The sequence below is a fragment of the Triturus cristatus genome, chromosome 8, assembly GCF_964204655.1.
Source record: "Triturus cristatus chromosome 8, aTriCri1.1, whole genome shotgun sequence".
Lineage (NCBI taxonomy): Eukaryota > Metazoa > Chordata > Amphibia > Caudata > Salamandridae > Triturus > Triturus cristatus.
The window spans coordinates 151,534,932-151,551,214 of record NC_140591.1 but is presented as its reverse complement, the minus strand read 5'-3'; the positions used below and the strand labels follow the sequence as shown (position 1 = coordinate 151,551,214).

At 45.7% G+C, this 16,283-nt stretch overlaps 1 protein-coding gene across 6 annotated transcripts in view; it reads left to right on the top strand.

Annotated features, from left to right (window-relative positions):
• BCL9 (BCL9 transcription coactivator) overlaps positions 1 to 16,283 on the top strand; it is a 685,736-nt gene that overhangs the window by 464,976 nt on the left and 204,477 nt on the right. For 2 of the 6 annotated variants that reach the window (XM_085621190.1, XM_085621189.1), the window contains one exon: positions 875 to 1,196. The exons of 3 other annotated variants lie outside the window; for them this stretch is intronic. The gene's annotated coding sequence lies outside the window, so the exon portion shown is untranslated. Of the gene's footprint in view, positions 1 to 874; positions 1,197 to 16,283 lie in introns of those variants that run through there. One more of the 6 variants, XM_085621193.1, reaches the window with a different exon arrangement.

Sequence of the window (16,283 nt, the reverse complement as noted above, 5' to 3'; positions counted from 1 at the left end):
TTTGACTCTGAAGAATATTACTAGGGGTTATAAAAACATTTGTTTACCTTCAATAACTTGAAGACAGATAGTCCACCAACCCCAAGGCATTAATATTCACTAATTGTGTTGATTCTTAGGATACTGTTTAATTGAAATGCTTTGTAGTTAGGAAATGTTAAGTTTATCAGTTATCGGTGATAAACATACCCTTTTCAGTGCTGTTTACATTGAATTAGTTTTGCTTTTACACAAGATTGTTTTTCTGTTAGTTCTACTACATACATTTTAGGCTTGCAGACCAAACTTTCAACATACAAAACAATGGATGTTCTAATGATTGTGGGAAAAGTGTCTATTAATCCAAAGAACTGTACCTAAATTGCAAATACATGCTTCTGCACCTTCAAACCAGCTACACCTACTAGTGTATGCGCTCAGTCATCATTTGAGCTTAAGTCTATGGGCTTGACTTGCGAAGATCGTTTCAGACTGAATTAAATGTGAAACACCTGTTTGAGAAGAGACCGTTTTAGATTTTTCCTCAAGTAAAGGTAGGTTTGGTTGTCACGAATTTCTTTGGGTAGCACATTCCAAATTCTCATAGCTTTACCAGAGAAGGATCTAGTGAGGAATTAGATTTTCTGGAATTTGGGAGGGATGAGGAGATGGGCGTTGGAGCTTCGTAGAGGTCTTCTTTGGCCTGCTTTAGTAAGTTTGTTAGCAAGGTAGGTGAGATTAGTAGAGGGCTTTGTGTTATGCAGGGTGTTTTGAATATACTCCTCGCTTCAGTTAGTAACCAGTTGAGTTTCTTGAGGGTGGGAGTGATGTGGTCGAAATAGTTGTATAACAGAATAACGCTTTCCTAAACAAGGCATGTTTTTTTTTTTTTTAGACACTGTCATTCTAACGCATGCGGACCTGTATCCCATCCCCATGGGCGTGAGCATCCCAATGAATACTGACAGGGATTTTGGTAAAGAGGCGTGAAGGAAGGAAGACCACGCCCCTGTGAGGGAGGAATTCTCTGAGTCGGAGAAGGAGATACCGACCGGAGCTGGAGTGAAAGGCTTCCTGAATTTAAGAGCATTAAACAGAAAGCCCACAAATGGGGTAAAATCGCTTTATGATGCAAGTGCTCCTGAAACGCAACAGCAAACGCGACACTGTCTGAGAGTGGTAGTCCGCGCACGCAACACAGTGTAAGGGATTCAACGGTAATAAGAACTACTAATAACAGTAATAACTTAATGATAATGACAGTAATAACTTAATTCATGCCTTGACAGCGTGTTAATTCCATATTCGTTGTAAAACACTACGTGATAAAGGTTTGCGTTGTTGAGTAAAGCCTTAGTTGTGTAAAAGCATGCATGATTCAGCCTTTGTTGTAAGCGCTGTATCCTGGTTGAAACGCCTCTCACCAGAGATCAAGCTAGCTGCTGTGTTGAGTGTAGCCTTCATTGGCAGAAGGAGGGATTTTGGAGTGGAAGTGATAATTGCGTCGCCATAGTCCAGCTTGGTTAGGACAAAGGATTTCATTATGGTCTTCAGAGGGGATAAATGGTTTGCTTTTTTTGTAACTTTAAAAAAAAAAAGTGTTTCAAGGTGAAAAAGGCTCTTGAGCTGTATGAGGATCAGTTAGGTTTTGTTAGGGTTTGTTAGGGTTTAATTATAGGTGGTTGTTATTGAGCCACGTATGTATCGGGAGAGAGTGTTGAGATGTTGGATGTCATTGAGTGAAGAAATCTTGAGATAGATTTGGGTGTCATCAGCGTAGAGATAGTTGCTAATTTTGACTTGTTTCGAGATCTGTGAATGAGGTTCCATGTAGAGTTTGAAGAGGGTAAGGGATAGAATTGAATATGGGAGACTCCTCGGGTGATTGATGATACGGTCTGTGGATTTGTTTAGTTTGATAAGGCTTGATCATTCGTTCAGGTACGATGGGAGCCATTGTAGGACAGTGCCTCTGATACCTGCCTGTTCTGCAAGGGTGTTGAGACTAGTATTGTGGGGGCTGTATCAGCTGCTGAGAGGTCAAGGAGTATGAGGGGACAGGTATCCTCCCTTTACGAGGGATTTGTGTAGGTAATCGGTGATTCTCAGGATTGCGGTCTCTGTTCTGCAACCATTCTTAAATCTAGATTGAAAAGTATTGTGCAGGTCGAATTTTTAAGTGATTGCTTAATTGACAAAGTACATATTTATTTCAGTTGTATTAGCAAGTAGGGGGAGGTTGGTGATGGGTCTGTAGTTATTGTGGTCATCTAGGTCAGCATCTGGCTTTTTTATGAGGGGGATGATTTGGCCAAGTTTGAGATCAGCAAGGAGCCACTAGACAGGGTCTGTACTTGAGGTAGTCTGGGTCGGCATGCGGCTTTTTTATGAGGAGGGTGATTTGGCCAAGTTTGAGATCAGCAAGGAGCCAGTAGACAAGGCGGAGGTAATGATAATTCTTCCAGGTTGGAGCGATGATGTGACTGAGTTGTTTGACAAGGGAGGAGGGGAGAGGGTCAGAAAAGTGGATGGTCGGCTTTAAGGATGATAGTATTTCCCGGACTCCTTTTCAGATATAGTCATGAATTCGGACCAGTTTGCGTTATCTTTTGGATGGAGGTGATTGACACTATAGCTCTGGTATTCTTTGGTGTTAGGGTTTTAGAGATCGACCTCAGTTGGGAAGGGTTGTGAGAGGGGCCTGAGTTGAGGGCGTGGTCATTGAAGGTAGATGAAGGGAGTCTAATGTTAGTTCAATGCTAGTTATCTTGTCTGCGTAGAATTTAGCGAACTCTAAACATCGATCAGTGGAGTAATCTGTGGTCTGTACTGGAGTGTGGGAGGTTTGTTTTTGATCTTTAAAAGGTTTTTAGGTCGGTTTCTAGAATGGTCAAGCTGGGGTCTGAAGAGGACTAATTTTTCTCAGTAGATGTGTTTTTTATATTTTAGTAGTTCTGTTCGGAGGGTTAAGAGATCTAGAGAGGGATGAGCTAGCGAGGGTGGGTTTCTCCATAGTTTTTTCCGTCATTCATAGTTGTCGCCTCTTGTTAAGGTCTGTGTTGCACCATGATTTGGAGGGCACATATATTGATTTTTTAGGTCTCGCCTAGCAAACGCAGCACATGTGCTGCTTTCGCCTTGGTGAGACTATTGTTGTCAGTTTTGCTAGTGAAGGGAGACAAACCATGTGCCAGCCTTGACAGGGGATGTTCATGCGCATGGCGTCTCCTCTCCACTTCCAGCTTGCGGCCGAACATCCGATGTGCATGCGCACTGCACGGTGTATCTTTTGCTCGCTGGCTTGTTTTCATATGTATGCACCGCCGCCTATAGCGCCTCGCAACTTGATACAGTTCCAGGCTCATTCTGTGGCTAGGTGCGTGCATCCCACCTTCCACTCACGATCACACCCCTAGAACGGCTACTTGTGCATGCAGCTGTCGTGACAAGGGCTACTCTATCGTGCCTTCTGTCCAGTGGCAGAGGGTTGTTCTCATCAGATATCTGCTGCATGGAGCACCGTCTTCCACACAGCGCCAGTGCCCGCGCGCTCCAGGCTGAAGCAAATGTTAAAAATTGCGCTGTTTGGTCTAAGAGTAGATGGTTGTGCCTGTCTTTGGATGCCACTCTCCGTGAACTGACACATAGAGACCCCAGAATGTGCCCAGGGTGCAGGCACTGTGTTTTGAGAGGCGCCGGCTGACCGCCCATGACACCGTGAGCGTCTCCGTTTACTCCATTCAGAGCCCACCAGAGGGCGCCAAACATCCCAGCAAAAATGCACTCGCTGCAGAAATCTGCAATACAATTCATCCTACTGTTGTCAGTCATTAAAATAGGTACTAGTGAGTTGGGCAATTGTAGTTACCCGTCACAGCCTCTGCAGAAGCCTGGTCGGACCAGCGTCTCTCAGGCCTCACAGACCATTCCATACATGAGCTATAACCAGAGCCACTGCATGTATGGGACAGGGAAGGAACTAATTATGTGGCAGGATTGACTAAATGATGCGGCAGGAAAAGGCAAATTATGTGGGATAATGCATCACTTGTTGTGTTAGTATTAATGCACCTTTTTCGAATTTTTACACATGTTAACACTATCTGGGCAAATGTTTAACCCCATGATGGATTGTGTGTCAAATCTATAATGATGTGGAAAAAGCTACAGCTTTAAAAAATGTATAATTCCAATGGCTCTGATCAATATATTAGTGTACAGTTTCTACCTAATTGGGAGGCCAGTTGGGCCCAGACAGTTGCTTTGCCTCTATTAGGACCAGTGACACCATTGCTCTGCCACTGCACATTAGGAGGGCTTCAGACAGGCCTCACTGCCCCCAACTAGAGACTGCAAAATAGATGCTTTTGAACTAATCTCACGGGATTACAGGATCCGCATTTTCTTTATTTCCCTGAAATCGTCATACAATTGCACGCCCTCCAATGTGCTTTTCAGTTCTCAGTATATTATTTTTTTTTTTTTATACCCTATATTTTTCGAAAGAACAATTGCATGTTCCATGTGACAGTAACATGTGACTCCTTTACTTTAGGTGTTCAGTGAGTTATGCACAAATCAGTAACACACATAGCTTTTCAAGGGCAGCATGGATTAAAGCATGTCTGGCCAGGTCTCCCATAGATGCCACACAGCCTGTGTCACGTGATCACAATCATGCACACAAAGAAGGCTGTCGCGAGCTTTTTCTGCCATGGCACTGGGCGACAGACAGTTATGATATGGTATAAGTATTTATATGGCACTCACACTACCCCCGTTTTAGCACTTTGCGAATGGGTAGTAGGATACCCTGTGGGAGCCCAGCGCTAGTAATTTAGTCATGCATGAGGGTTATAAATTGCCATGCTGTTTTCATGCCATGTCATGCATTTTTAAATTTTTATCTCATGCGAAGTTATTGTGCAATTCCTTGTAAATGGAGGTTGAAGATCTTGTGTGTTTGGAGTTATGGGTGGCACTTCACTCCATTAGGAACTCTGACATTATAGTGACGTTTATACAGCGCCTTCTATCCCTTACCGTATTCAAGTGCTTTGTGTATGGGTATTAAACTATTTCATTCGATATTTACATTTAAAATGTGTCATGGGCATTGTAGATGCATTTCATAAACAGAGGCTGAAAGGCCTGAATCGGGAAGTGTCAGTCACGTGACTGATGGCAGGTTCCATCTCTGAGCATATGTCCATCATGGGAAAGGGCTGTCCTGGGGAACCTGTGCCAAGGAACGGTGCAGTGAAAAATACCCTCTATGTAAACATGTGTTCTGCCCCTCCTAATGATGGAGGAGGGAGAAGTCTGGACTAGATTAAGCTTGGGTGCGTTTTCCTCTTGCCCGGATGGTCTGAGGAGACACCCCTGTGTTGGAATAGGTCTTAACTTTCACGAAGTTGAAGCCATTTGCTTTGCTATACAATACCATTAGCGAAGCAAATGGCTTTAACTTAATCAAAGGCGAGACCTATTGCATTTTCAATGCTTGTTTAGTTTTAGGGGGGGGGGCAATGCTGTCGGAGTTCAGTCATTTTAGTGTTGTAGTGAGAAGTGAGTTTGTCAGTAGTTGATAGTTCGGGTGAGGGGTGATTTGTGCACTAATTAGGTATTCTAGCTCTGATCATCAGATTTGATGCAGGTTTCTTGTGCAATATTTCCGCAGCTGGTATTGGGGCTAATTTTGGTTGAACTTGGTTGGACAAGTCCATGGGAAGGATGGTTTTGTAGGCATCTATCATTGCAGTTGGCAATGATGATGTCAAGGTTCACACCTTTGTTATGGGTAACTCCTAGATATTCAAAGATTGAGTTATCTGGAAGGATGCAAGGGTGAGGTAGTTTTTGTGAATGATCGCTAGACGACCACCTGAGTGGTCTTTGCGGTCACGACGGATGATTGAGAAACCTGGTTGGGTGAGAAGATCCAAGGTGACTGATGAGTGGTTGTTTAGCTAAGTTTCCGTCCGAAAGCATAGGTCTATTTTGTGATGTGAAATGTTTTCTGCTATTTCAGTGGTGTGCTTTGATGCTGACAGACCGTTTAGGAGCATGCTGTTTAATATAGTTGGTGCTTTTGTTTCGGGTTGCGTGAGTAGAATGGAGGCGAGTTGGGCTGGTAGTCTGGGCGGGCGACTTGTGTTAGGGATCCTACTCGTGCTTGACGATGACCGGGATTTCGGAATGGAATGGGATGGTTGGTTGGTGGCAGTGGCATAGGAGTTGACCAAGGCTTCAACTTCATAGTGAGACAATTCAGGTGTAGCCCGTCTAGGTTTGAGGTAATATTGTTTGAGAGGGTTAGTCCGCCAGGGGGTAGAGTGAGAGCTAAAGCAACTTTTAAACAATTATAACGTACAACTGTCAGAAGGGGAGAGCTGAAATGGATGGTTTTTCTTGAAAAGGACACCAGTTTTCCCATCCCTTCATTTTGTACATTATGTGAACGACGTACCCCATTTTACGGATAGCATTTTAAACTCAAATTAACTTCAGAAATACTTTTGTTTGATATATATATATATATATATATATATATATATATATATATATATATATATATATATATATATATATATATGTTCACTGAAAAAACCATAGTTTTCAGGCACGTTATAGTTAGGAATTAGCATTTAAAAAAACCTTAGGAATTCACTGAAAAAACCATAGGTTTCAGGGGCGTTATAGTTAGCTGGACTTTTCACTCGTACAAAACCATTGATATTCCCCCATTCTAGTTAGTTCAGCTAACTATAATTCGCGCGCCCGCAGTGCACTGCTGATGACGTCACATATTACATCACTCATGAAATGGTCAGTGACATCACTCATGACATCACGGATATCTCAAATGACATCACTGATTACATCACTCATGACCTCATCCTTGTGATAGAGTGGCACACCTCCTCTCCCCCTAATATAACCTTTGATACACACATTCAAAAATAGAAACTAAAATTTTCAAAACAATGGACATAGCAATACCAGTTACAACAACCTATTCAGTAATTCTAAGATCCACATCCACTCATTCACCAACAGTCCTATACAGTCACTCATACATGTACACTCATCATATGTACTCGTACACCTATACATCCTGTTACACAACACCACTCATCCATAGTTACTCACACACAGTCACTCATGCTAAGAATCAACCATCCATTTACTTGCATATACAGTTATACACACACCACCACACTTCTACAGAAACTTACACATACTTAGTCTTTTAAACAATCTCTTATAGAAACACATACTTATTCATACAGGAACTCTTCCAATCTCTCACTCTAACATATACTCACTTATATACACCAATTGTCACTCATACTAGTTTAAAACATATGTAGTTACTCATAAAGACACTACTGAGACAGTCATTCACTCACTAACACACCCATGCACACACTCATCCACCCATACAGTCCTGCACACATGCTGTCTTCAACACAAACAGTGACTCACTAATTCATGCACCTATGCACTACATAATACCCCCACCGAACCATACAGACACTCATACTGATACTCAAAAAACCAACTAATAACCTATATAGACACTCCTGTAGCTACTCACCAACCCATGCAGCCACTTATACACAAAGTGAGAGACTGATACAGATATTTACATATTTTAAACATTACTCACTAAGCCATGTATTCACTAAGATGCACTTAATCAGTCATACAATAAATTTTTCAAAAACAAATCATCCATTTAGGCACTTATATACCCATTTATTCTTCCATCGACCTTAAGATATACATATATAAAACATATGTATTTTTCAGAAAAACACACATTCACTGGATGACGGGCACATTTAATACACACGCACACCAAGCCATTCAGATGGGATTCGACAAAAATACGACCAAACTATGCAAGAAACCCCCCTCACAGTTAATAAAACACACATCCACCGCCGGATGTGTAATACTTTTTATTTTACTCTCTGGAAAGGAGACGAACCTCACGAGAGTCACAGCGTGCTCCTGGCTGAGCCCAGTGCTGTGTTACACCCACCAGTGCCCGCCAAGTGCCACACCTCTGTGTTGTATTCCACCAGCTAGTGCGTATCCTATGACACTCTCTAGCCCATGTGCACTGTAACACCACCCCGTGAATGTCATGCCACACTTGCCTTCGCACGGGTTATATTGCCCCATCTAACATGCCTTCCTCGATGCCTATGTTATAACGCACAGCGCTATGCCATACATATTACAATCTGGGATCCATATCTTTGTCACAGTGCATATGCAACGTTACACTCCCCAGCACATATTTTATATTACAAGTTTAGAGACTACTTAGGTTACACAACACTGCCCTGTGCATATTACACTCCAAGGCGCATAGCGCATAGCACGCCTGTGCTATCTCGCGCTCTCTAATGAATCTGTAATTGCGCACAATGTATTGCATATTATATTTCACGCCCCGGTTAATCTTATCACACTTTTTGGTGCATAGTTTATACCATATAGTATATCTAGTTTTCATTTTCAATCGTGCTCTCAGGACTATGTTCTATATAACACTGCGTCCACCTACCCTTTTCACGTGCATTACATTTTGCGATGGGGGTTGTTTCTGCCAAGTGAGCCCGGAGTTACGGTCACAAACGTCCTCTTCCTGAATAAAAGTGAGATTATGCTGCATACTTGTTCATATTTTAAGTAGTTCGCACAGACACACATTTTAAAAACAATAAGGTTCCTATTACCCACCTTCTCTGAACAGTTAGCTTGCTGCCCCATCCACCTCCTCCCTATCCTCTGTTGTCTGAATCCATGGACTAGCGTCCTCCCTCCTGTCATGCATGGTCTGATGTGCTGCCACTGCCCTCCATTTAGCATGATGTACCAGTCCACTCCTCCTGCCCTCCATTGCCCAATTCTATGGCCCATCATTGACCACCTGCTTAGCCTCTGTACTTAGCTTGCTGCCCCTATTCTCCTTTCCCCTGCCCTCCGATGTCTTTGTGCATGCCCCTGCTCCATCCTTTTTGCCCACCATGTTCCTTGGACCTGCCACTCCTATCTACTCTGAGTGTTCTGTTGAGCTCCCCTCCCACCTGCCTAGCATTGTCAGATGACTGTAACCTGTCCCTGCCACCTCCACCCTACCTGTCCACATGCCATGCCTCTATCCCCTTCCTCCTGTCCTCCATTGTCCATTTTACTGCCACACCCTTCTGCCCTCCCTTGTCTGTTGTGCTGCAACTGCTCCTCCTGCCTGCCCCGCACAGTCTGTTGTGAGGCCCCTTCCCCTGAACTCTCTTGTCTGTGCCCAGGTCCTGACCCTCCCTTCTATCCTCCATGGTCCTTTGTGCATGCCCCTGCACCCTCCTTCTTGCCCATCATAGCCATTGTGCTGCCACTAACCCTCCCGCTTGCCATGCATCGTCTTCTGTGCTGCCATGGCCCCTCCCACCTTCCCTGTGTGGTCAGCTAGCTGCCCCTGATCCCCCTCCCACCTTCCCTCCATGGTCTGTGTATGCGCCATCATAGTCTCACTGTTGCTCTCCATGGTGTGTCTTGTTTCTAGAGCCCATCCTGCCTGACCTCCATGGTCATCTTGCTGCTCCTGCCCTGCCCCTTTGCCCCCAGCCCTCTGTTTCCATGTGCAGACCCCTATTCCCTCCCGGCTTGTCTGTTCCATTATAATGCCCTGATCCGTCCCTCTTGCCCTTTATGGTCTGTTATGCTGCAGCTTTCTCTCCTGTCTGTCCATTATAGGCATTGCCTCTTTCCCCTCTGTTCTCTGTTGTCCATGTGCATGGTCCTGTCCCCTCCCTATTGCTTTCTATGGATTGTTGTGCTGCTCTCCCGTCCCGCATGCACCTCTCCATGTCCCTCCTGTCCTCTGTTATCCGAGTCCATGTCCCTACCCCAATTCCTCCTGCCTACCATGATCCAATGTACCATACTTGCGAACATTTTGAACTTGGTAAGAGGGAGATTTTGAAAAAAAACTGGGGCATTGATTTTCCCCTTTGAGTTTCATTGAATAAGAGGAAGGCTGAGCCCAATGCTGTGTTACACCCACCAGTACCCGCCGAGTGCCACACACCTCTGTGTTGTATTCCACCAGCTAGTGCGTATGCTATGACACTCTCTAGCCCATGTGCACTGTAACACCACCCGTGAAAATGTCATGCCACACTTGCCTTCGCACGGGTTATATTGCCCCATCTAACGTGCCTTCCTCGATGCCTATGTTAAAAGCACAGCGCTATGCCATACATATTATAATCTGGGATCCATATCTTTGTCACAGTGCATATGCAATGGTACACTACCCAGCACATATTTTATATTACAACTTTCGAGACTACTTAGGTTATACATAGGCTTTCCTGTTTTCAGTTTCTACTTTTGGGAAATTCTGGTGGTGTTTTTTCAGTGTTTTCCAGTGATTTCAATACCTCAAAAAAACAGTGCTTTTCCGTGGTTACTCATTTTCGCCCCATTTAAAACAACTGAAACAGTGTTTTACCGGTGTTTATGGAACGCTTTGCTTTTAATATTGCTTTTTCCATTTTTCTTCAGAAATTGTATACTGCTCTACATTTCATAAGCTTAATACAGTCATGAAATTCTTTCCATTGTCCTTTGATTCTGCAGCTCAGATTTAACAAGCGTTTGCAATGCAATAGGTCTCGCATTTTTGCGAGTTTAAGCTATTGGCATTGTAAATGACAAAGCCTTTTATTTATGTTTTAAAAACGAAAACAAAAATAAAAGGCATTGTTATTTGCAATGTCAATACCTCAAACTTGCGTAAATGCGAGACCTATTGCATTGCAAATGCTTGTTTTAAATTAAAGCGTGAATTGGTCAATCTGCAAGTTGGAAATTACAGTCTGTGTTCCGGAGTCGCTACCGCTCTCCTTCTCAGAGAGTGTTGCATTGCATTGTATCATCGATATAGCGCCCTCACACGTGTTGTGTGCGAGAAGCACTGTTTGGCACTTCATTTGGTGTCTTTCAAAGGAATGGCTGACTGCGCATATATTGCATTTTCTGCGTTGTTTACGTGTGGGTACCATTGGCCTCCTGTGCCATAGGTGCCAATATCTAAAAATGGTGTCCCTCCCACAGCTCACATATAGCTCCAATACCTTCAGGTCGAGTTCCCGCTATATAATACTTCCGTGGCTGCTGAAGTGAATGGAGCGTGAGGTCTATTGCGACTGCGAGGTGTCTGAAATAAAAAGTGTACTTCAATTAAAGCCCTGTTCTGTACAGCACTTAGCAACGGCAGAAGTGTGGTATGACGTGCCACATAACACAAGCTACAATTTGTATTGTTATTAAAGTGAATTGACACTTGGAAGAGAGGTTCACTTTACTCACACCCTCTGAAGAAGAGACAGTTCCGCTCATGAGCCCAGTGTGCGTAGGCGCTAGTCCCCCAGAAAGATCCCACCCCGGGAATGGATGTGCTGTTTGTATGAGACTTGACTGTGTTGTGCGTATAAGATCGGACTTTCTATACTTTGAAAACAGAGGAAGTAAACATGAAAGTCAGACCTGCATGGAAGTAGAACCTTCCTTGAACACCGGTGACGTGCCTCTTGCACATGTTTTCAGCAGGCGCTGCCATGTGTGACCTCCGGCATAAAACCGGACAATGTTTTATTATCGAATCTCGCTTTTCTAAATCTACCATCCGTACGTGGTCGGGCAGTATACATGTCAATGAGTTATTATTATGGCTTGGCTGGGGCGTAACACAGGCCCCCGCGATGCGGGGGGCCCCAAGCTCCAGGGGGCCCCCTCCGCGCTGCACTCTGGCCAGAGAGCTCCTGATCGAGCCTGGAGGGCCCTCTTCGTACCGTGCAGGGAGGCCCCCTCAATTTTCGTTCCGCCAGTGTGGCTTGGGTCACATTAATATTTCTTCTGCCACTCGGTCGGGCACTTACGTTCCCATTTCCTACAGCCCGCAGTTTCCCATTCACTTTCAAGATATTACCTCTGCCCATATTGACTTGGTGATTGAAGGCTGGTGTGGTCGCCTTTAGAGCATAAGAACTAGATTAGAAACTATCATGGCTCTCTATTGCTCTGAGGAACAGCACCTAGCCCTAACGGTGTATTCAATCATGTAAAGCCTCTAGTTGGCACAGGTTTTAATTGATTGATATGGTGCTGTAATCGAGCATTGTTAATTAACACGGTGGAACCTTACAGGGCATGTGAGGCAACATGCTAGCACTTTACAAAGCACTACGCTTATGAGTAAATGCAACGGATTCTGAACCTTAAAAATCAGGTTTTTAAAATATTATCACTCATTTCACTCCTTAGGTCTAAAGCGCAAATATTATAAACCAAATTGGTTCCTTTAATATGGAGCTATTTAAATGCTGTTGATTGTATATAATTTGATCTACCCATTTTCTTACTTCTTAAAGCTTTATTACGATTATAAATAAAATAAAAATATTATTTTTAGCCAATGTCCAAATATCAGAAGAGGATGTTGCATTCTTCCGTCTTGCAGAGATGTTCCCTCTAGAGCTAAATATACGTTCAATTGTCATAACTAACGTTTTCCAGATTCCTAAAGTTATACATGACCAGGACTCTGCTAATGTTAGTCATTAAAACTGTAGCAGTCTCAGTATTAAGAACACAACATAACTCCCCCATTCTCCATTAAGGGCGAATAGTGCAAATGATAAATGCAGGCCCAAACCAGGCAGGGCAAAGAGTGCTCATTTTTTGAATTAATATCTTTGCTATTTTATGAATATATTTGACATGTATGGCTAAGAGGATCCTTGGATAATGAAATCACATCTCTGAACACGCTAACAGAGTCTAGAGACTGCCGCTGCCCGCGTCCCAAGCAGTGGGACATCAGCAGGGCAGCATTCTAGTGGCCGCCCGTCGGAGCCTTCACCCCTTGCTGCCTCGCGCGCGAGGCCTACGCCCACTTGAGTAAGATCCCCTATCGTGTGGAGCTGGAGGCGGGCCAGGGGGGGCGGGGGGCGCGGCTTACCCCCCTACTTAGTGGGCTCTCTCGCCCAGTTCCTCCTCTGTCTCCTGCGCGCCGCACCAGCCTGGACACGCGTCGTCGTCCTCGCGGTCATCGTCCTCGTGGTCATCGTCCTCGTGTGCGCGAGATGTCCCCCCCCTTTGCCTTGCAGTGGGTCGTCGTCAGGTCCTGCTGTTTGCGGTGAGTACGGGCCATTGCCGGGTGCTGCCTTCCTCACTCTTGGTGCTCCCACTGTGGCCGGGCCCGGCGTGGCGATCCGGGAGTTTTCTGTGTTGGGGTTCGAGAGCGGGTCTCGTTACCGGCTCACCACGTGGTTCTGGACGTGTCCTGCCTCTGCTGTTGGAGGGGGGGGGTGTGGGGCCGTGTGTTGCGGCGCGGTTTGTGCCGTGTTGCGAGGCGTGGAGCCTCTCTTTTGATTTTCTGTCGCGCTGTTTTGTTGTCTTCATGCGGAGCGAGCGGGATTTGTGCAGGGGGTTAATGTGCCTGCCGCTAAAACAGAGTAGATTACAGAGTGCGTGTAACTGGAAGCTTCACGGCTTGTATCCTGGCAACCTCACTACGGGGGCCGTCTAGGACAATCTTAAATCCGTCATGTGAACCTGTCCGTACAGGGAGTTATAGACATAGGAATGAGACTGCAGCTTCGATTCTTATGCAAGTGATGCAGGAATTGTCAGAAGAATTTGAATTACCGAGTGTACTCCCAAGTATTAGTGTTCTAAAGACATTCTAACCAATTAGCAATTCGGTAATAATTGGCATATATTATATAGGTTTCTTATTCACTGGTTGTAGGGACGCGTTGGATCGGAGGCACTGTGACATTGTGGTTGAGGTTTGATCGCTGTGGGTGCATGTTTGGTGGCGGCGCGCGTTAACGTGTTGTGCCATGGCCGCTGCAGATGCGGGGCGAGGTGGGGCGCCCCCATTGTCGTCGGGTCTGCGCGACTCCATGTTTTCTCACATCGGGCAATTGTATGCTGCTGGCATCTTCGAAATGACCCGTTGTAAGAGGTTACATCAATATTGCTGGCTCGACAAGGATAAATAGAACTTAAACGATCTCACAGCTGTGAGCAGATAACCCTGTAAATACAAGCCCACATGCTTGTGTGTGGTCGGTGGCAGCTGGGAGAGGCATTTGTCGGGCTCTGTAAATACATGGAAACAACCGTGTGTGATTTGCCTGCAGCAGCGGCTGACGGATAGAAGGCAGAGGGTAGGGCCTGGCCAGTTGGGTGCTCTGCTGGAAATAAAGCCACAGGCAGTCCAAAATGCCATCATTGACTGCAATATAACGTTGCAAACGTCTGCCTGTAGATTTTGAACGTAAGCGGCGGTGAATTTGCATATCAACATCTCCCACGTGGGCAGGTTCCTGGAAAGAGAACCACATTAAACTGCTAGGGTCACTTCTAGATTTTCTAGAAAATAGTACAAAAACTTTATCATAACTGTTCACGTATCAGCCACTTGCCTCCCCGCGGCATTTGATTTTGCGAGTCGGTGTTTATGGGCAGTGCCCCTGTACCTTTGGGTCGCGTCGCGCAGTGTCCCCGGGCTGATCTTTGTCGTCCCGTGCCCGAGTTTGCACGATGGCGGGGTGCTCTTGTTCAGCGCCCCCCTTGCATTCGGGTCGCTTCCGCGCGGAGTCTCTGGGCGGGTCACTCTATCCCCCTTGGCCCGCTCTTGTTTTACGGTGCAGAGACTGACGGTGTTGTTCTGTGTGGGGCAGAAAGCATCGGGACTAATTTTGCTGATACGGTCGGTGTGGGCGGTATGCCTCCTGCTGCGGGCCCGCACCCTGGGTGGATGCATAGACCCACGTAGTTGAGTGCGGATAGCCGGGACGTAGGGCGAAGGGGTTCGAGAGCCTGCGCAAATCGGCTCCTTCAACGCTGCTGCAGCCCCAGTCCGACTTGTAGCCCCCCTCCCTCCCCTCACGAATCGTCCCCGTCCCCCCCCCCCCGTAATTAACGTGAAACAGGTTTCTTGTCTGGTGCCGGGGGTGGGGGGGCTAATTATCGCACGGGACACAGGTAGTGCCTCGCAGTGCCAGTGATAGGTGGTGCCTCGCAGTGCCAGTGATATATAGTTGTCTGGGAGCATGACTGTCCTCAAACCCCAAGACTAGTTTGTGTTCCAAGGCGTGACCTGAGGCGCACAAAGGTAACAGTGAGCTCTTAGAGTGGGCGGGGTGCACACGCTAAGCAAGAGCAGCAGCACGATAGGGCTCGTGAGAAGACGCAACCTACAGAGCGCCGGCAAAGAGTGCTCATTTTTTGAATTAATATCTTTGCTATTTTATGAATATATTTGACATGTATGGCTAAGAGGATCCTTGGATAATGAAATCACATCTCTGAACACGCTAACAGAGTCTAGAGACAGTTTTATACCGTGGGCAAGGCTGAGTCAGGAACTCTCACTGATCTCACAGGAATTAAGTGGGTTTTTTTTAAAGATGTGAGTTGGTTCACATCTCTGTGCCATAAAGAACCGCAACAGCAATAACCCTCCTCGTAGAGACAGCGGGACAACATTTATCAGCCAGACTGATGTACCGCAGTAATGCTGAACATTACAGGCGAGTAAGGAGGGGGCAGGAGGGACTGGAAAAATCAGTAGGGGCCTTAAAGTAGTTCAGGTGAAATGCTTAGACCGCAGTCAGAGACAAAGCAGTCCAATCCTCCATCACAATACAAGTTATTTTTAATGTGATTAATTTTGACAGAGTGATGTTGATTATTATAAATGAAAATGTCCCGAACCCAAAATTCCTTTCTGCCTTTACAGGGAAGGCCTTCCACAGGAGCAGGCTAGAGCGCCTTCGGGGCTTCTCTGCGCACATTTTCTGAAGGGATGCAGCGAGTACAAGGAACACACTCTCCAGAGAGCCCTTCTCTCCTGCTCTGCTTTTCGTACTCAAGATTTATCAAGTTGAAAGTCCGACGGCGGAAGCCCGGAGCCGCTTTAGTTCTGTGTTTGGTGCGTGCTGAATGTTTCCCGAATCCGCCTACATTTAACTCACTCTGACAGGGTGAAATTGGATAACACAGCGAGTTAAACACTAACGTGCCGGATGTCCTGGCTGCCTAAGCATCTGGGCTCCAACCCCCGGGGACAGAAGTGGCAGTGACCCCGATGACTGAGTCTTTCAGGCGCCTGTTTCCTCTCCGCTATACATTCGGAATCTCTTGATATCTCAGAAACACAACCCTACAAAGCAGAGGCGCAACTAGAGCCAAATTTCGGGGGGGGGCTAAGC